Raw genomic sequence first — 22,513 nt, 5'->3', positions numbered from 1 at the left:
AACTGGGTTGGGTTGGACAACTTTCTGGCAAATGCCCATGAAGCAAATGAAAGCCAGTTTGGTCTAGTAGTTAAGGCATTAGGCAAGAAACTAGGAGACTGGTTCTAGTTCTAGCCCTGTCTTATTCGTGAAAGCCAGATGAGTGTCATTGAGCCAGTCACCCTCTCTCAGACCAAGTCACCTCTCAGGGTTCTTGTGAGAACAATAGAAGGTCCTCCTGTATACAGATACAGAAGCTGTATTGACTATATTCTCCACCTTGAATTATTTGTAAAAATAATGATAATAACAATGGTGGGATATAAATAAGTAAATAACTAAATAAACAAAGTAAGTAAGTAAGTCAATTCATATTCTTGCCATCATGCTCATTCTATAACAGTTTGACCAGTTTGGTTCTGCAAATTGACATAAATAATGACCTAGCCAATATCCAAGTTTGGAGCAATTCTAGAGAAGGAGAGAGAAAGAGGTCAAATTTGTTTCATGATGATTTCTTTTATTTGCATAGTATGGGTCCTTCAGGCACTTTCATCTTCGGGCATATTCATCCACAATGCCAGCTAGTCCTTCAGGGTTGAAATGCTCCCAGTTTGGACCAGATTGCCTGATCTGGTAGCGATGGCGGCGGGTGGTTCGGAGAAATGGTAGCAAACATCCCTGCCCCCCCTCATGCCCAGTTGAGCCTCACAATCATCAGAGGGTTTTTTTTTTAAATTTTTAAAAGCATTTTCTACAACCTCTTCTGCTGAAAAAAATGCTTTTAAAAGTAAAAAAAAAGCCTCTGATGATCACGCAGCTCAGCTGGGATCATCCGAGGCTTTTAAAAAGGTTGTAGACAAAATGCTTTTAAAAACTTCTGAGGATCCCAGCTGAGTTGCCTGATCGTCAGAGGCTTTTAAAAGCATTTTTTCTACAACCTCTTCAGCTGAAGAAGTTGTAGAAAAAATGTTTTTTTTTAAAAAAAAGCCCCTGCCAATCAGGCAACTCAGCTGAGATCGTCAGAGACTTTTAAAAGAGAAAAAAGCCTCTGCCGATCAGGCAACTCAGCTGGGGTCGTCAGAGGCTTTTAAAAGCATTTTTCAGCTGAAGAGGTTGTAGAAAAAAATTGTTTTAAAAATAAAAAAAAAGTTGGCCACACCCACCCAGTCACATTACCCACCACCACCACCAAGCCACGTCCACAGAACCAGTAGTAACAAATTTTACATTTCACCACCATGTAGTCCTTGGATAAATATGGATTTACTCAAAGCGTCTTTCCTAAGCCTTAAAAATAACAACAATTATTTTTAAAATAATATTCAGAGCTGCTTGCCATGCAGGAGCAAATTGAAATTACTTTCCTGGATGGATTTGCCAACAAGCATTGACCCAAAAGAAACCTACAACCTTTATTATCACTTTAGATTCAGCTGCTGTAATTCAGAACATCATCAAATGGATGTTAGCTCCATTAAGTCATAAAGCAGCACTCTGAGTATCCAAAGATATGTTTTATAAATACCTGCCCTAATACAAGTGTGTTCGTTCATGCTTCTCAAAAAGAAAAGAAATCCTTCCCTTCTTCTTCACTTTATTGTACAGCCAAAACCTAAATTGGTTTAATTTTAAATCTTTAAATTTTGCAATTTAATTTCACATAAACGCAAAAGATTTCTGCAGGCTTTGTTAACTCCTACTACTGTAAAAAATAAATAAAACAAAATAGTAGCTGAATTAAAATAGACGTTAAAAATAGTCTTCAATTATATTTGAACAAGGACAATGGTAAATGGAGAACAATGAATTGCAATGTACTGTGCAGTTGAAACAGTAATTATCAGATAACAGAATTTTAATGTCAGTAGTGTAGTTTGAGAGATATTTATTATTCTATAAAGGTAGCATTTTAGTCTGCTTCTAAAGGACAAATTAGATGTACCCTTTAGCCGTTGCATATAAAACATATAATAATTACAAAATCTTCTACTATAATTCCTGGGCAACTTCCTAACCAGCAGCACCAATGAAGTAATTTCTTTTATTCATAAAGTAGAATTTCAACATGCAGCTTTTACTGTGCAATATAGGAAATAAACAAATATCACTTTTTTTTAAAATGGCAAAGGATCTCAGGATTCATTTCAGAGCAATGATAATTGTGTAGCGGAGCATGAACCAAATGTAACATGCATTCAATACAATGTTCGACTTGGTTGATACCTTATTTAGAGTCTTGGAAAGCTGTTCTCAACAATCTTGAATTAAATGTGAATATTTTCAGCAATTCCAACCATAGCACTGATGACGTTACCTAGTTTGGCCAAGGCAACTTCCGCAAAAAAACAACCAAGCTCAGAGAGCACCAAGGATCCCTCATTTCAACCTTGAGTTACAAATATATTTCTTTATTCATTCCAACAGTTGTGCTATCTGTCCATCCTGATTTTTAATAATGATAAATCAGTAGCTGCTGTCTTATTCCAAAATGTGATAACCAGCTCAAAACAATTTGTTGCTTTAGATAAAAGTAGGTTGGTACCCATTCCGTACTCCAGACATAAATATTTGCTAAACTTGCAGCTAAATTTTGTATCATATCTGATAGTATTCTCATCACATTCTGAGATAGAATGTTTCCCTAAAGGGAAGGAATACATTTCAGAAGAGCAAGAGATCACAAAGTTCATATAATTTGTGTGATAGAAAGAGGGAAAAGATGGGTCCTTCCCAATAGTCCCAAGAGTATATGTTTTATGGGGCAAGTAGCTGTTGTGTCAGCAGCCTGTGCAGCTAGTAGCTGATTCTGACAGCGAGGAGGCTGGTGTGGTGCTATGCCAGCATCCTGTGCAGCTGGCACTTGAGTCGGACAATGAGGAGGCTGGAGAAGATGTGGTGCAGAGTACCTCCTTGAGAGTAAGGCTTGGGGCTAATTGGCCATTCCCTTAGCCTATTTAAGGAAGGATGATAACTGAAGCAATTTGCAGGGAACAACTTTGTTCACTCTCCTTCGCGTCTTGATCTTAGTTCTCTTATCAGTTTCCTGCAAATTGCTTCTGGGCTTTCTGCCAACCATAGTAAGATTATGATTATTTATTCTTTGGATTCTTGTAGGCTGTTAAGAAAGTTAATTAACAGCCTTTGTTTGAAAAAGACTGATTTAATTTAGTAAACTAAGGTTTGTACAGACTTTGTGTGTGCTGCGTTCTTTGGGGTCCATAGCTGGGGCAGAGCAGTAGTCTGCTTTAGTTTGGTAAGATTGTGTATACAGGTGAAGAGCAATAGAAAAATTTTGTTTAGAAAAATCATAGTGTGTCTTTCTTGGTTTTTAAAGTCTGACAAAGGTAGAAGGCTAATTTAGGCGGTCCAGAAAGATTAAAAAAAAAGGGGGGGGAGTATGGATTCCAAATGAAATAGTGAAAAGCTGTCACTGTTTCCCTTCTCTTACCTGCTGGCCAAGAAGACTCTTTTATTTTGCACAGTGATAGAACCAATTCTGTCAACCAATTCAGGAAGCCTATAAAGAATTGCCAATTTTGAATGGTTCTCTAGTAGCTCACTGCATTAATCCACAATACACTAATAGTGCTAAACTTTACATTCATTTCAAGGTCCTGGCTGCAGTAAATAGTGATTCAGTGAGGAGACCCTCTCCTAATAAACACATGGGAACAAGAGGACTTTGATCTATGGACAACATAAAACAGTGATGCAATTAATAGGCAAATCCTATTCATTAACCAAAGCATCCCAGCCTTGAAGTGGAGCCAAAGCTCCTTTTACACAAAACATTGGTCAGTGAAAATGTGGGACAAAAATTCTAGAAACAGAGAGAGAAAGAGAGAGAGAGATAAAATGAGTGAGACAGACAAATAAACAAACATACTGTTGGCTGGCAGGGAAGACATTTTGACAGGGAGATGTTTGCTTCTCTATTTCTAGGGCATTTTTGAAAGTGAGATTGAAATTCAGGCCATGGGTAAATCAGACAGCTGAGTGGATTTAGGACTCATCAGCTTCTTAACTCCTTTAGCTCAGTCCCTAGCCCCTGGCATAACCTGTTTCATTGTCTGAATTTTCCAATCTCAGACAGAGTTGGCTCAGCCGTGGGAGGTGAAATTCAGAGTAAGATCCGCTTGTGTGCTTGGAGTCTCTTCTCCATTCTAGCAAGTGAAAATGTTCTAACATGAAGACTGGCTTATAAAATGTACAACTTTCTCATAACTTTCTGATGAAGGGAGCTTTTCGGTGAATTATAAACACCGACTTATGTGCACCTTGAAGTCTTGCCTCCATTATTCAAAGCCCGAGTTGCTGAAATCCAGATAATGAAGCCTACAGTTCCACCATAGATCCCCAGTTTCCATTTTCCATTTTACATTTAGAAGGTAAAGGTAAAGGTTCCCCTCGCACATATGTGCTAATCTGTTTCAAAGCTGAAGAGCCAGCGCTGTCTGAAGTTGTCTCCGTGGTCATGTGGCTGGTACGACTAAACACCAAAGGCGCACGGAACGCTATTACCTTCCCACCAAAGGTGGTCTCTATTTTTCTACTTGCATTTTTTATGTGCTTTCAAACTGCTAGGTTGGCAGAAGCTGGGACAAGTAACAGGAGCTCACCCTGTTACGCGGCACTAGGGATTCGAACCGCTGAACTGCAGACCTGAGCTTGTCGATCGAAAAGCTCAGCGTCTTAGCCCCTGAGCCACCACATCCCTCTTTTAACTTTGTAGGAAATGCAAAACCAAAGAAACTGCAGCTTTGTTAAATGACTTCATCAGGTGATCACTTGGATCACACAGGAAACAGGGAAAAAATATTCTTGAGTTATTGTTTTCTTTTCAACATAGGTAAAAATTTGAATAATGGTTGATGCTTTCAAGTGATTCTCTGAATGAAACTATGTACGGTTCTGGATCAGTTCTTTCAGAACTTTTAAAACTTTGATACTGAAAAATTAATCAAGTCACCTCTTTTTCTACATGTTTAACATATGGATAAATAACAAAGAAGTTATGGGAAAATTGGTTTAAACCCCACACAACTTGATGGTTGAAAGTTAAATTCCATCTGCTTTTAAGCTATATATAATTTTTCTATTTATGTAAATCGTGATGTAAATTGCAGTTACACGTCATCATATGGTTATAAAGTTTTAAATGTAATAATTTTAAATGTAATAGTTTGGTATACATTTTTTAAAAATTAATTAGAAGATAGTAAAGTGAACTTTTTAGGACTTATGCAAAAAGTGCATCATTAACCATTGTTCCGTTCCTAAAATGTTCAAAATGTAACAAGTGTATCCATTTTCAGAGGTGGGAAAGGAAGCTAATTTTATCAAAGATTGACATTAATCATTAGTTGCTGACTCATAAATAAACAACACACCACCTTTCACTTTCCCTGAAGGAGGATCCCACAGAAGATAATGCAGGTTTCTAGAATAGCATTTCAGCCTCAAATGAGGCTGTGTAAGACTGAATATTCTATGACAATTTTATTTTATAGGACTTTTTGTGCAGTCAAATCTACTTGCCCTTTTTCAGTATGAACATGGAAAGAAAACAATTTAGGAAAACTTTTTAATAATTATATTTAACAATGAATAAAGGTAATATTCACATTGGTTGATGATCTCTGGAGGGCTCGGTACAGGGGTTGTTCCTCTGTTCTGGTCCTGTTAGACCTCTCAGCGGCTTTTGATACCATCGACCATGGCATCATGCTGCACCGGTTGGAAGAGTTGGGGATGGGGGGCACCATATTACGGTGGTTCTCCTCCTTTCTCTCCGACCGGTCGCAGTTCGTGTTGGCAGGGGGGCAGAGGTCGACCTCAAGGCCTTTTATATGTGGAGTGCCTCAGGGGTCGGTCCTCTCGCCCCTCCTGTTCAACATTTATGTGAAGCCGCTGGGCAAGATCATCCGTGGCTTTGGGGTGAGATACCACCAGTACGCTGATGACACCCAGCTGTACATCTCCACCCCAGGCCACCTCAACGATGCCCTTGAAGTGATGTCCCAGTGCCTGGAGGCTGTGCGGATCTGGATGGGGAGGAACAGGCTCAGGCTCAACCCTTCCAAGACTGAGTGGCTGTGGCTCCCGGCACCCCGATATAGTCAGTTGACTCCATCACTGACTATTGGGGGCGAGTTGTTGGCCCCCACAGAGAGGGCTCGCAATCTGGGAGTCCTCCTGGATAGGCAGCTGTCCTTGGAGGAACATCTGACGGCTGTAACCAGGGGGACCTTTTGTCAGGTTCGCCTGATCCGACAGTTGCGGCCCTTTCTTGATCGGGATTCCCTGTGCACAGTCACTCATGCCCTCGTCACCTCTCGCCTTGACTACTGCAACGCTCTCTACATGGGGCTCCCCTTGAGGAGCACCCAGAGGCTCCAACTGGTCCAGAACGCAGCAGCGCGGGTAGTGACGGGAGCAGCATGGCGCTCCCATGTAACACCGCTCCTGCGCGAGCTGCACTGGCTCCCAGTGGTCTTCCGGGTGCGCTTCAAGGTGTTGGTTATCACCTTTAAAGCGCTCCATGGCATAGGGCCTAGCTATCTTCAAGACCGCCTGCTGCCACCGACGACCTCCCATCGACCCGTGCGCTCCCACAGAGAGGGCCTCCTCGGGGTGCCATCAGCCAAACAGTGCAGGCTGGTGACCCCCAGGGGGAGGGCCTTCTCTGTGGGGGCACCTACCCTCTGGAATCAATTGCCTCCAGAGATAAGGAGAATCCAAGACCTCAGTGCCTTCTGCTGTGCCCTTAAAACCTTCCTTTTTCAGCAAGCCGGGCTGGCCTAATTTTTTAAGTGTTTTTAAGTGTTTTGTTTATTGTTTTTAATTAATGGGGCCAAATTTATATATATATATATTTAACTGTATTTTAATATTTGTACTTGATGTTTTTACTTGGCTGTTCACCGCCCTGAGTCCTCAGGGAGAAGGGCGGTATACAAATTCAAAATAAAATAAAATAAAAATAAAATAAAATATTAATAATTAAAAGTAAGCTAAAGTGATGGCAAAAATAAAGGTAGGTAGGTAGGTAGGTAGGTAGGTAGGTAGGTAGGTAGGTAGGAAGGAAGGAAGGAAGGAAGGAAGGAAGGAAGGAAGGAAGGAAGGAAATTTCTAATATATATCATAATTTATATCATAGATGTTAACTGCAGGTTGTGCTCATAAGTAACAAAAAATAAATACAGAAGAAAATTCAAAGTCATAATTGTAATTTCTTAAAAGAATCGATCACAACAATGCAGTGATTAGAGCATCAGAATAAGCCTAGTCACCCAGCTCAAATCTGCTCTAGCAATTTTGCACCTGTGTGTGCTCCATCCTTCCACTCAGCCACATGGTCCTTTGAGCCAGCCAATGGGGGTGAGCCCAAAACGGTAACAAGAACCACATCCAATTACAATCTTTGCTAAATGTCTATGGAGATTCTCAGTCATCCAGGTCAAAGGTGCTTTTTCAAGAGGCAACTGGACTTTCTGGTTTTTCTTTAAAGACCTTTCGCTTTGAAGCTTCTTCAGCTCTGACTGGATGGTGGGGAATGGAAGGATTTAGGTGAACTTAACAACTTGCTGAGGCTCAGTGGCTAAGACACTGAGCTTGTCGATTGAAAGGTTGGCAGTTCAACAGTTCGAATCCCTAGTGCTGCATAACGGGGTAAGCTCCTGTTATTGTCCCAGCTTCTGCCAACCTAGCAGTTCGAAAGCATGTAAAAATACAAGTGGAAAAATAGTCACCACCTTTGTGGGAAGGAAACAGCATTCTGTGCACCTTTGGTGTTTAGTCATGCCGGCCACATGACCATGGAGACGTCTTCAGACAGCGCTGGCTCTTCGGCTTTGAAACGGAGTTGAACACCGCCCCCTAGAGTAGGGAACAACTAGCACATATGTGTGAGGGAAATCTTTTAACAACTTGCTAAAAGAATGCAAATGTCCAGCTGTCTGCAACAGGGGTGGGTTCTACTTACCTTTACTACTGGTTCGCAGTGTGGCTGCACGCGCGCGCGCACTCATTTCGCTTGCGCATACTCTTCTGTGCAAGTGCAGAAGCATTTTGATGATGTCAGGGTCAGTGGGCGGAGCCTCCCGCCGGTTTTACTACCGGTTCTATAAAACTGGTGCGAACCGGGGGCAATCCACCACTGGTCTGCAAGGAATATAAATCCTTCCATTCCCCACCATCCAGTCAGAGCTGAGAAGCTTCTTGGATGAGAAGTGAAATGTCTTCAAAGAAAAAACAGAAAGTCCAATTGCCTCTTGAAAAAGCACCTTTGGTACAATCTTTGCTGTTCCTGTTTCCATGATTTTTCCTCATTCCCTTTTACAGAATGGGGTAAAACCAATGGAAGCTCCACCGAGAGCCAATGGGCAAAGGATGCAGCAGCCCTTCTCTCTCCCCTCCCTAAGTGACTGGGGAAGATGGTAGCAAGATGTTATGACATCTTGACTACCAAAGGGAGAGGAGAAATCTCTAAAATCAGCAGACGGCCAGAGGGATTTCTAATGAAATATCTGCCCAGAAATGACACTGCAAAATTATCTGCTGGTGTTTTCTCTGGAGAAAATAAGCAATCAGTTCAAATTCCCAAGACTTATTCAAGTCTCATGAGCACTGTGGGATCCAGGGCCCAGCATTAACCTCTGATCAGTGCAGGCGTGTGCACCCCCCACCCCCTTTAAATTCCCCTCCAGCCATGCAATTTCCTATATCACATAACAATGATCATTGGCCCCTAGCCCAACATACCAAACCTGATGGTTGGTATTTGGGAGGGAAAACAGTATACTCTGCCTCTGAACTTCTGGAGAAAAAAAGCAGATATCAGCAGAATGAATAAATAGCAAACCTATAATACAGCACATGAAAGAAACTGCATTCACAGATAGACCAGGAAACAAATCGGCTTTAAAGCCAAGAACCTGTGTGAATAAAAGGGTACAGACTAATGAAAGAAGGCTAGTGCAGATGGCATTATCCTGGCCTTACTTAACAAGGAATTTCTAAACCTGGAGCAACCATGCAACCAAAGATCTGTTAATTGGTCCTCTGATGATAATGGCAGAGAAAAAGCTGTTTCTAAATATTACATAAGAAAATGTGATAATCAAGCCATAAAAGTTTTGGCATCCATAACCTGAATTCCCTTCAAAAGTGTAGATGTCCAAAGCAATTTGCCCATTCTGTTTGTTTGGTAGATACTATAAAACAGGTACGTATGGAAATCCAGACAGCTACTACTGATACCAAAGACAAATAAATTATTGGAGCCTCTTCTAATGTTAAGATAAAGTCTTCTTCAAGCTGAGCTCAACCCGTCAGGGTTCATTGCTGTTTTCCTGGCAACTGGACAGAAATGTCTTGCAGTTATTTATGATGAGGGTGGGTGGGGAGACTTTCTCAACTAACCTACAGTCATGGCAGTCTTTAATAGTCTTCCAAATAGTAACCAGGATCAATCTGCTTAGCCAAAAAACACCAGTTTGGTGCTACAGCATGTTATGTTCCATGTCAGTATTTCTCAACCTTAGCAACTTTAAGATGTGTAGACTTCAACTCCCACAATTCTCCAGACATCATGGGAATTGTCTTAAAGTTGCCAAGGTTGAGAAATACTGCTCAGTGCTATTAAGATTTTCATAGATACAATTCCTGCTTCCAGAGGTCAGTTGATCACATGCTACTTATCTATTCATTGTTCTGACCTAGGCTCCGTTAAAAAGCAGGAAGCAGAGTCTTGGTCCCGGCAAAACCTCTTTTATTTATCCGACTGTGAATTACTTTCATTCACAGTCAGCAAGGCTTGTCCAAACAGTATTTCAAAGGCATAATTATCAACACACCTTATCTCGCTTGGCAAGCTGTCACGTAACTTGTTTCCAAAAGCAGTATAAGGCAAAACTTGGCACAGAGTCTCTTAGAATCACAAACAGAATTTTCCATTCTTGAAATGACTGACCGACCGAATTGTTTCCTGCAAAAGCCCACTCCCCATTCGCTCCTCTTTTGTTTCCTATGGGAGGGGCCAATTACCTCAAAAGTGTGGCTTTACTCCCAAATCAATCCTGCTTTCTGAGTTGTTCTTGTGTTCTGGCACCTCTGCACATGCGCACACTGGGAAAAGTCTCCAGCTGTTTCTCTGCCTCACTGCTGTCTAGCTCCCTCTCTGCCTCCTACACAGAGCCCTCGTCCGAACTTTCCGCAGTCCCCAGGATTGGCCCATGTTCCTCCCCAACCTCCTCACTGTCCGACTCTGCTGCCAGCTCTGCTGGCCACCAGCAGGCCACCACATTCATTTTCAACTCTCACACACCCCCTTCCCTCTCCTTCTCTTTCTTGTAAACATTTTTAATTTTGTGTTTTTCTTTGATATAATTTTATCAAGTCACATATTAGGATATACGATATATCACCTTCTTCTGCCTTCTTTGGATTTTTCAGGTGTCTACAAAATGCCAGCTAACCACAAAAACTAAAACTGCAAGCAACTATCTGACCATAAATGCTGTTACTTTTTCCAAGAATCCTTTCTTGGTCTAACTTGCCCTCTAAGAGACCCACAAAGTTCTAAACAAGAGTTTCTAAACTCTGAAAAGACTTTTTGACAGATGGAGACAGTTTAACATCAGACAAACTGAAAGAAAGCCATACAAACATTTTTAGAGACATTTTCCCCATGCCCTGATTTTTAACTCCCTCCTCCTTTTTCCCTATTCTCTGAAGATTTATGCATTTTGTAACCGTTTATTAAATCACAAGTTAAAAAAAGAATGAAAACAGGTCTGATTCTAAGTCCTCGGGCATATGCTTTAACTTGAAGAACATAAAGGGGTATAATCCAAATGTTTGTGGCATGACCATACCCAACGGAGTAAGAGAATGTAAGTGAATGTTGCAGATATTCCTGGAGGAACAGTCAACTGACAGCCCCAGATAAGTAAATGTTAGAAAACCCAGTGGGATGTGGCTAGAATACAAGGTTGACTGACAACCATTTCCCCTAACCCTATTAAATATAGGATACTTGCAAAGGGTCTGACACTATTGGATCCCCATTGAGTTGTGTGACTCTAGAAGGAAATAAATGTATAGATAGACCCTGATCCACATTAAATTTGCTATAAAATATTCCAAAAAGTCATTGCTGGGGTATTTGACAAAGCTTGAAAACCAGAAGACCAAGGGGCCAAGAGCAGAGAGACAGCACCATGGAGGGTTTGAAAAAGCTTCATTTTCCCCATAAAATGAAAGGAGTAAATTGGCCCCAACTGACTTGGACTTAATCATTTTCCAAGCCATTTTTTTTTTTAAAAAATGCACCATCTCCTCAGCCAGCTCTTTAAGTCACTTTTCTGCCCTTATCTGCCTTTGAACCTCTTGAAGTCTTGCTTTTATTGAGAGGCAGAAAGAAAGAAAGAAAGAAAGAAAGAAAGAAAGAAAGAAAGAAAGAAAGAAAGAAAGAAAGAAAGAAAGAAGAAAGAAAGAAGAAAGGAAAAAAAGAAAAAAGAAGGGGGGATTATTTATCAAGCAACAATGACAAACCCACCTTTAAAGTAAAGTTTGTGTATAAAAGTATACACAAACACAAAAGACTGCACAGAAAGACCAGTTCCATTGCATTTAAAGCACTACTTGTAAAATGCTGCCCTAGCCCCACAAAATGCCTTATAGACTTCTCCTGCAGGAACTGTATCAATTAAGGTCTCTAAAAGCCCTAACATGGATGGGCTCTGCACACAGCGTGTCTGCCAATGTTTTATTATCAAGTCCATTATGATGAGTTCTTGTCCCAGACAAAGGAAGAATTGAAAAAGAATTCAGGCTGACAAATTAGACTTGAAATCTGTTTCATTTACATAACGACTGGAAGTTCATTAATAACAGAGTTTTAATTATTCATGCTCTTGTTTCAGTAGATACAGCGGGTTTTTTCCTCCCTGCTGTGCTAGATGTCTGGATTAGCTAAAATGAATTGTGGCAAACTGATAGACTGTTCAGGTTTTGTGATTCCTTGGGCATTTGGCACCATAAAAGAGAGGGCAGAAAAGGGATGTAAATGGGGGGTTTGTCTATGTGTGCCCCCTATACGAGCATGTACAGCACTGTTTCATTCATACAACTTTCAAGCATTCTTGTGCTTGTTAGAGAAATATTTGCACCGGGAAGAAGCTTCCATTTGAATTGGAAAGCAGTCTCGTGAATAGTTACAAAGTGAGATCTCCGGGTTTTGAATATATTTGTCACTCAGTAATTCTTTGCATAATGAATACTAAACTTTCTGAAAGAGCCTTGAGAGTTGTCACTTTATAATATGTTTTCCTCCAAAAGCTTGTTGAACTTACACGGTTACCCTGGACATAATTCAGCTATGAGCAGATAGCATTGGGTTCTAAAGCGGTAATCTTTCAGGAGTTTGGCACAATTCAATTATTTCCTAAATATTTTTAAATGAAGCTACAAATATGCCTCTGAGCCAGTGGTGGGTAGCTCCCGGTTTGGACCGGTTCACAAGAACCGGTAGTAAAACTGGTGGGAGGCCCCACCCACCACCCCGGATGTCGTCATCAGCGATCTGCGCATGCGCAGAAGCAAGGCATGTGAGAGAGCGAAGCGAGGGCATGCACGCAATCCCGTTGCGAACCGGTAGTAAAGGTAAGTAGAACCCACCCCTGCTCTAAGCATATGCAGAAAATCATGCTCTTTCAGAGATTTCCTGATTTTCTGAGTCAGGGCTCAGAAGTTAAGTCAGGAAACCTAATTTATTCTTGGTTTATTCACCAACATATAAAAGCACTATGTCTAGAAATGAGGATTATATATCAATAAAGCCAAACAGCTGTATTTTCTGTGGATTATATGTTTGCAGACATATGAACATGGAGAACAACAGTTGTATGTGCTTGCAAAATCTGAAGAGGAAAGGAAAGCCAGCATCTACTTTCAAATTTGAATTGCTTTTCTCAGAGAAGACTGCAGCTAAGATAGCAGAAGTGGAGCAGAAAAAGAAGCAAACTTTCTGGAAATTCACCTATCAAGGTGGTGACCTGGATCAGCTCCTCAACATGTTATGTTATGAACAGCAGATGCAGTTATATAGCATCCACCAGGGCTGGAGGCTGAATCATGGTTTGTGCTGCAAACAACACTCACTGCTCAAACATCTTCAAAAGGCCAAGAAGGAGGCACTTCCCGTGGAAAAGCCAGAAGTGGTGAAGATCCACTTGCATGACATGATCATTCTTCATGGTGGGCAGCAGGATGGGCATGTACAATGGGAAGACCGTCAACCAAGTGGAGATCAAGCCTGAAGCAATTTGGGAGAATTTTCTATCATATACAAGCCTGTGAAACATGGTTGATCAGAATCACCCACTCATCTAGGTTCATTCCTCTAAAACTGTTGTGGTCTGCCAGCAGCCTGCAGAGTTCGCAGTGGAGTCGGACAGTGAGGAGGCTGCGGAGGACCATGGGCCAGTCCTGGAGTCTGGGAAAGGCCCGGATGAGGACTCTGCGTTGGAGGCAGAGATGGGGCCAGGGCCATCTGGGAGTGATGTGCAGACTCCGGAGTCTCCAGAGTCAGACAGCAGAGAGTCTGAGGAACAGGAGGAGCCTGTTCCTAGTGTGCACATGCACAGAGCTGCCAGAAGGCACAAACAGTTAAAACAAAAAGGACTACTTGGGAGTAAGGTCTGGAGATGATTGGCCGCTCCCATAAGGCTTAAAAGAGGAGCAAAGGCACATGGGCACTTTGCAGGAAAGCAACGTTGTTAATTCTGTTCCCAGTCGGCATCTCTGTTTGATTCTGGAATCCATGTGGCTTTGCCAAGTAGGTCTTTGGCAGAGTGTCAAGGGAGATAAAGGTTGGTAATTATCCCGAAGGACTTCTCCTGAAGGACTTTTTGCAACTAATTGGGACTCAGCTGTGAATGAACATAATTCACAGCTGTTACAATAAAAGAGGTTTTTGGAACTACTTGTGTGTTTTAATGACTCAGGAAGCCTAGGTCACAACAAAACCAGGGTTGTCAAACTTGCATCGTCACATTGTCAAGTGATATATTGCAACTTTCCCCCCATTTGCTAAACTGGGGGTGGGCGTGGCCAGCATGTGATGCATCTGGTCTGCCGGCCGCGAGTTTGACACCCCTCTTCTAAAATGAGAGTTTGGGGAAGAATATTTTTATGTGTAAATAAAAACAGTTCCCAAACAAAAGAAACCAAATCACTGGAAAATCTACGCAAAGTAATGATCAGAAATAGTAAGTTTTTGACCCTCTTGCCATACAAAACACAAAGATTTCACATTACCATCTATGGCTCAGTGAAACTTTACAGAATAGCTGCAACTCTAACTTTTATATGAATGAGAAGAAATAGTGGTTTCTTTTATTGAAGGATGTCATTAGGCAAAAAAAAAGTCACATTCCAAAAATGGGAAGCGCTATATGTCTCATTAACATTAACAGACCTGCTACTTCCATTTTCTTTTGTTTCTCCTAACAAGCTGCAGAAAATATTAAAAACAACAACAACAACAACCCAGAAATCATTCCCTTCCTTTCTCTGGCACAACAGGACTGCACAGGCCCAAAACCCTGAGCTAATCCACTGTGTAGAACATGAACTCCAATGTTAGTGAGCTATTCCTACTGCTGAAAGAAGTTGTTGGATTCCTTAAGTAGAATTACACTACATTCAGGCAAGAAAATGTATTGGTCCAACTACAAATTTAAGTGACATAAAGAGAAAAGTGCCTTGTCTAAGAACAATCTAAGCACTACTATTTGTGCTTCATTTGTCTTCATTTTTTCAGAAGAGAAACTAGGGAAGCCAAGAGAAAAATGTCTTGTCCAAGACTTCAGATGGAACAAAATGAAAAGGTTAACTCTTCCAATGATGGTAATTTGCCTCCTAAATTTCAGACTTCACTACCGAAAAGAAATTCTCCATTTCCCACTCCTTTCTCCTCTAATGCATTTCTCATGTGTATCAATTTATTTCCTTCCACTAGACTCATGGAAAGATGGGTTCTGTCTCTAATAGAAGAATTGGTTCAGAGGATTCTTTACTTTCATTATTTGCTCCAGGTATATAATATCCCTGGACCAAAGGAAAAATAAAATATTTTTTTTAAAAAAGATCTGTTGAGAACGAGACAATGTACGAGACATCTGGATAACGTTTGATGTGGCAGTGCTGCTCCGAATTCCCTCTCAGCTTGCTGCTGTGTTCAAACCTGAGGGTTCCCCCCCCTTCCTTCCTCCAGTTACATTTGATGTCCAGGTGCAGGTGTGCTCTCATGTAAATCCTCTCCAGATGTTGCTGCACATCTGTATAAATCTCCAGCTTTCATTTTTATGAGCCAAACACATCATGTTCACCTAACTCATGCCTATTATGGGATTCCTAAGCACTCTAGCCTTCAGGATTCCCCATAAAAATAACAGTCCTATTAAAAGACAAAAGGGAGAGTGAAAACGCCCCGTTTTAGCTTTTAAAATTAAATCATTTAAGGTTCTTTATAGAAAAATAAAATTACAACTTTTATAGCCGGGCACTTCAGGGCTTTCCAAAAGAAGCTTTAAGTGGATTGCTTTCTCCATGTCTTCGCTCTGTCACAATTGGCTTGGTTTGGCCATAAGCAGACTTACGGAACATATTTTTACTGCTGCCCCATTCTTAATAAGGTGCTTATTTTAACTGAATTTGATGTGATTTGTAATCAGTAAAAATAAACAGGATGAAAAGAAGAAAATCACTAAACCCTTGATTTATGGTAGTAGGTTACAGAAGCGCCTGGAGGTAGAATGTTCATTTGAGCACCTCTATTTTTTTTAAAATTGCTTCCTATGTCAATATAATTTTTCTTGATTTCTTCACTGAAGTCAATTTTCCAAGGAGATGAGAGGATGGGGGAAATCCAAAAATATGAAATAATTATTGGGGTTATATTTTAAGTGATTAATCCATTGAATGAAAAGTGTTAGCAAAACATCTGATCATCTTAACTGCTGATCCCATACTCTGGATGCAACCTGGACAGGCCGTCACCCCCCCTCTAACTCTTCAAGTTACTTGGACAATTTTGACACGTAAAAGATGTTCTGATGAAAAGTGACAGTATGCAGGTTAAGGCATTTGGGAACAGTCAAGGGAGCTTTAATGAGTCACAAACAGGTGTGGTGGTGAAGCTCTTATGTACTCTGAAGTGCTTCTTGTCAATCACATCCAAAGCATAGCCAAGCTCTATTCAGAACTTGGAAGGATACTGATTTAGAAAGAAACAGAATATTTGTTCAAGAATTAGGCAGTAGTTTCCTGGACTAAAATCCCCACATAACCATCACAAACAATCAAGATAGCTAACTTCAGAGGCCAGATAATAACAATAACAATAGCACTTAGACTTATATACTGCTTCACAGTGCTTTACAGCCCTCTCTAAGCAGTTTACAGAGTCAGCATATTGTCCCCAACAATTTGGGCCCTCATTTTACTCACCTCGGAAGAATGGAAGGCTAAGTCAACGTCGAGCCTGGTGAGATTTGAACCGCCAAATTACAGTCAGCCGGCAGTCAGCAGAAGTAGCCTGCAGTACTGCACTCTAACCACTGCACCACTGTGAAAAGAAGCTGCTTTTCCCTTTGTAGTGTCTTACAAACTGGGACTTTTCTGGGAAAAAGCATTGTGGACAAAGAGGCCTTATAAGGATCACTTATAGCTGAGACAGTGTTTCTCAACCGTGGCAACTTAAAGATGTGTGGTCTTCAACTCCTAGAATTCCCCAACACAATCTTGGAAGAAGGACCATTCATGGTAAGACATGCATTCTGGTGAACCAAATGTGCCTTAGCAGTGTACAATAGCGCCCCAGATTCTCACCCCAATTATTCAATCACAAGCCTAACAGAAGAAGAAAAAAGTTGTATTGAGTGTATCAAGTAAAAATAAAAACATGCGTTCCCACCACTTTTACAATACTATCATAGGTATGCCTACTTCTTCTCATAAATTTTTGTTGGTCCATCACTAAGTTGTGTCATGACCCATGGACCACAGCATGCTAGCCCTTCCCTGTCCTCCACTGTCTCCCTGAGTCTGCCCAAATTCAGGCTCTGCCGATGACCAAGTGGTGAAATCCAATTTTTTTCACTACCTGTTCTGTGGGCATGGCTTGGTGGGTGTGGTGTGGCTTGGTGGGCATTGCAGGGGAAAGATACTGCAAAATCCCCATTCCCTCCCCACTCCTGGGGGAAGGATATTGCAAAATCTCCATTCCCACCCCACTCTGGGGCCAGTTAGACATGGTATTTGTCGGTTCTCCGAACTACTCAAAATTTCTGCTACCGGGTCTCCAGAACCTGTCAGAACCTATTGGATTTCACCCCTGTCTAACCAGCAGATTTGCTGTCATTCCCTTCTCCTTTTGGCTTCTTCTCAAAAATAAGCAATAGGAAATTTAGGTAGAGAAACATAGAATTAAAATCATAGGTTCCTCAATAATTTGCCTTCAATTTGTATCTAGGTTGCCATCAAGGCTGTGCCTCTGTCCATTTTGACAGGCTTTCATTCATTCTGAAACAAGAGCCGGAAGATTGTAGAGCCTCTTAGTTGGTCTGGGACAACTAGAAAGTACAGGTGGTCCTCAATTTATAGCAGTTCATTTAGTGATTGTACAAAGTTACAACAGCACTGAAAAAAAGTGACTTTTGACTATTTTTCACACATACAATTGTTGCAGCATTCCTATAGTCACATGATCAAAATTTGGACGCTTGGCAACTGACTCATATTTATGACAATTGCAGTGATCACCTTTTGCAACCTTCTGACAAGTAAAGTTGGTGAGGAAGCCGGATTCACTTCGAAACCGTGTTACTCACTTAACAATTGCAGTGATCCACTTAACAATGGCGGCAAGGAAAGTTGTAAAATGGGGCAAAACGCACTTAACAACTGTCTCGCTTAGCAACATAATTTTTGCGTTCAATTGTGGGTTGTAAATCGAGGACTACCTGTATAAGAACTCTAAAAGCACCTCTTGGACCAAAGCATTTATTTTTGTACATGTTAAAGTATCTGCCTGTAAAAGTACTATAGGTACTTTGCTTTCCTTTCTTCCCTTTTCAATTCACTGTTATTGGGAGATCTATCAAATGCTTTTAGTGTCCATTCCAGAGACTGACCTTTGTTGCGCATATAAATAAATTGAAACTGAAAACAGCCTTGTGATTTTGAGTCTAAGATGGGGGGGGGGAATCTGAATAACCATTAGATGAGAGCAGGGATAGAGTTCTCTGTATCTCTTTGCTGTCATCTGTGGTCACATCTGGATTTTTTTACCTTAGAAGTGGGAACCGTACATGGGCACGAACATTGTAATGGTGAAAGTGCAAGCAAGCAACAGAGCAAGCAGGTTGCCTGTTAAAAAGCATTAATATTTTTAAGGGGACATAATGTGTGCATTTAGTCTTTTAATGGGACCTAAAAATTTATGGGTTAATAAGAACATACTGAATATTCAGATTCATGCTTTCTTAACTACTCCCAGACCTGATCAAGTTTATAAGCCTTTGAGTCATTTGATTTATTATTTGCTTATTTTTATCCCATCCTGAAAAGCTGGATAGTATTTGTGAGGTTCACAAGTGGTTTTCAGTGCAAGTAATCAGATCCAGACTGGTTTAATTTCAACAAGATGGCTGCATCCTTTGCCTTTAGATGAGACTAGACAACTCGTGACCCATTGGGCCATCCTTTCAGTGATATTTCCTCACCTAAACAGAAAACACTAAGACCATGGGCAGATGGCTATTGTTTTGGTTTTAAAATTAAAGAAAACATTTTATTAAAGAAGAGAGATGGGTAGCAAGACAAATATACCGCTTTCCCTATAACAGGATGTTTCAGATTAAAACATTGTGGTTAATCTTCCATTCTTTAATACTCTAATGTTTCCAACTTCTTTTTCCTCAGCTTAAAGAAACATACAGCTGACCAACCTGGAATACCCATTTCTCCAGATAAATCAGCACATTCTCTATAGTTTGTCCTTGTGCTTTATGTATAGTGAGAGCAAAGTATTGGGAAATGTGTCCACTGAGGGCTATCTTCACCTTCTGATAAACTGAGCATAATTCTTGAAATTATGACAATGTCATTGTTGAATACACCAATGTTTATCTTTGCTACAATGTGATTTTTGAGTTCTTCCATGATCTTCTGAATTCCATTGCAAAACCTTGGACGATACAAGTTTCTCCTTGAAATGATGGGAGTGTCTTTCTTCAATTCCTGCTTATGTGGTGACAATCCAGAGAGTTCAATCAATCAATCAATCAAACTTGATCAATCAATCAATCAATCAATGAATTATGTTGAAAATTAGTAGTGTTATCTCTTTCACTAACAGCATTTAAGGAACAATATTATTTCATCATTCCAGGGAAGTGCTTAATGCATGTGGAATTGATTTTTATCATCATTTCATTGAGAGGAACCAAGATACAGTTCTTGTAGAACAGTTCAGTAGGATTGTGAAATGCTGGGTAGGTGAAATCTACACAGTCTTCCATAGTTCTTACAGGCAGAATCATATCTTCATCATATCTTTATTTCCTCATTTTGATTTTTATGAATTTTGAACTTAAAATATCTTCCCTCTTCCTCACTCGACTGCATGTTTCTCTTTAATTGTAACTTGGCAAAGCTTTTCCATAATTATGATTTTTAATGAATACATTTTTTACACCATCATCATTTCATATTTCTACAACTGGTAGAACCTGACAGAAATTTCCCCAAAACTTTCATTCTTGCCACATATATCAAGAAGAGTCCAATCTATGGCTTCAAAGCTCTCCTTCCTAATCATGAGGCTGTTATCCCAAACAATAAATCTTGCATATTGAAGCAAATTTTCAGTATTGGAGTTTTTTCATGTTACAAAGAGCATTTTCATTCACTTGGAGGAATATCTTGAATCTTGAATGTGCTATCCTATCAGCAGGCCTCAATATTGCTGCAGTATTGAATGATGCTAAAGCAATAGCAACATCTCCATCTCCCCAGCTTTAGCGAGGATCAAAGTGATAACAAATGTCTTTCCTATTCATTCTGATGCATCAATGACAATTATTCAACAGGGATTCATTGTGTAGTATAAATTATTGCTGTTTTTCTCTGCCGAATCGTGCTTCATGCAATAATTCCTGATTGCCACCATTTTAATTAATTGTACCATTTTTTTGGCTTTGGTAAATTATATTCTTCAAGTCTTTTTTTTCGAATCTCAATTTTTTCTTAGAAATATAGAAAAACTTGTTCATGGTATCTCTAATTGATCATGATGTTAGGATTATTGATCACTTGATTTGGAGGAAACTTTCAGATACTGCATTCTTGAATTGGTTCCAGAATTGTTGTCGATTGTTGAATTCCATGTTTGTTACAAGATGACAAACAAATCTCTCATTGCTCTGGGGATTCTTTTCTTGAGGTACCTTGGTTCAAAAATTGTTACCTTATGATGTACCATTTCATCCAGGTAAAGATGTATTTTAGTAATATACAGATGCAGGCAACTTGCAAGAAACTCCCATCATTTCCAGACCATGGACCTAACAGACAGTGATGATGGGAATGTATATCCAGCAATATTTAGAATAGCTCAATTTACCAATCTTGGTTGGAAAGAAAACTCTGCTCCTGCCATTGTTGCAATATATACTTTTACAATACATTAAAAAAAAATGACTACTACCTCACTTTTGTTATTAAAATCCTATTACAATTGAAAATTGATTATAGAAAGTTTAGTCAGTTAATCATTCATTCAGTTAATCCAGTAATTGTATTAGATATGTGTACATTACAGTTTGTGTTAAAACAGAAGTCATACTTCCATTTTAGGCAACACACACAAACTTCATCCACTGTGACCATGTGCATACAAGCTGATGATAGAGGAGGGTAAATTGTATTTTTAAAATGGGATTGGGAATCTGGGATTTTTAGAAGGACTTGAAACAACATAACTCCCCTTTCTTTCTTCCTCCCTTACTTCGCTGCCTGATTAATCAGAAATGTTCCTGTACAATAACCCGTATTATTTCTCATCCCCTATTAAGGTAGCTGAAGCTGCCAGGAAGCATTTTAAATAATTAAACAAATCCAATCATCTATCGGATTAATGGATGACATATTGCAACCGTAATTCTTTTACATAAGACTTCTTCTTTGCCACCCCAAAATCATTTGCAGTAATAGAACCCCACTGACAACTTCCATCCAGGAGCTTCTGATTTGGCAATTATGTTCATGCACAATTTCAGCTGTTTTAATGATGCTGGTTTTATCTCAAGATGTATCTCTCATGGTCTGGGCTGTTGGAGTTGAAATGATATGCCTCTAACTTCATAGAAGGGGATCCATATACTGGTCTGAATTGCTTTTAATCTCCCACTGCTCCCACTAGGCATGCAGAGGAAACATGCAAAACACACGAAAGATTAGCTGCAACAGTTGCAGCTTAGTTGCACCCTTCTAAGGTTTCAGGTCCTTAGGCAAGAAGTGGCATCAGTGCCCATGCATCCACTGGATAAAGAAAAAAAGGATTACCACACACACACACACACACACACACACACACACACACACACACAAAGCTGAGACATTTAAGGCAGCCTTCTCCAAATTGAACAGTCTGATACAGATTATAAATTCCAATTTTTCTGCCATTATGACTGTATTGGCTAACTTTCCAGGTCTTGCATTATCAACCTATTTGTATGACCCCAATTTGTTGAATGTCTACATGAAGAGGTAATGGGTCCAAGCTATCTGAGAAACAAGCTCATCCTGATAGGATCAGTCCACCCCACCCTTACTGGCAGAAGAGGCATGCTGTGGGCCCTGTCAGTCAAAGAATTCCAGCTAGCTGGAATTTCTGCCATGGCTCATGCCCTCTGCCTATCTTGCCCCCTGAGGTCAGGTCCTCTCCCACTCTTTTGGCCTTCTGAAAGGCCTTGAAGCATGAATCTTGCTAATATCCTGGAGTCCCAATGAGGGCGTGGCACTTTGGAAGTGGGTAATGGAATAGATCATTTTACTTCCTCCCTGTGTTCACTTTGCTCCGTTTATCTCCATCCTGCTTAGTTTTATTTTAATGAATTTTAAATGTAAGATCCTTATTGTTTTAATGTTTATAGTGCATTTTATTCAATGTCTGTAAGCCTCCTAGAGTTGCCTTTGGCAAGATGGGCAGCATACAAGTTTGATAAATAAGTACAAATTTGATTAGTAGAGATTTCAGGTTGGCCATGGCATTCAAGGAATAAACTGCCAAAGCAGAAAGACATCAGGATAGGCCTTTGAAGTCAGCACCCTTGTAAATGTTGAGATCAGGCAAAATGGTTCTATATACACTTGCTAAATCAGGACAACAACAGCATATCAATCTATATGAGCAATGCATTTAAACCTCGAAATGGATACTTAGACAGACTGTCTTTTTGTC

General features: G+C 40.2%; 2 long non-coding RNA genes and 1 pseudogene across 2 annotated transcripts in view; 1 reads left to right on the top strand and 2 right to left on the bottom strand.

The window, feature by feature from the left end:
- LOC132711327 (uncharacterized) overlaps positions 1–22,513 on the bottom strand; it is a 297,945-nt gene that overhangs the window by 106,549 nt on the left and 168,883 nt on the right. The gene's annotated exons all lie outside the window — the stretch shown is intronic.
- The window catches only part of LOC132711326 (uncharacterized), a 183,729-nt gene that overhangs the window by 26,031 nt on the left and 135,185 nt on the right, over positions 1–22,513 (bottom strand). The window lies entirely within an intron of this gene.
- The window catches only part of LOC117677331 (small ribosomal subunit protein uS19-like), a 75,882-nt pseudogene continuing 58,954 nt past the window's right edge, over positions 5,586–22,513 (top strand).

This window comes from Pantherophis guttatus, chromosome 3 (assembly GCF_059756535.1).
Source record: "Pantherophis guttatus breed Tessera chromosome 3, ASM5975653v1, whole genome shotgun sequence".
Classification (NCBI taxonomy): domain Eukaryota; kingdom Metazoa; phylum Chordata; class Lepidosauria; order Squamata; family Colubridae; genus Pantherophis; species Pantherophis guttatus.
Note: the sequence above shows the minus strand (reverse complement) of the source record. Positions and strands in the feature narration are given on the sequence as shown.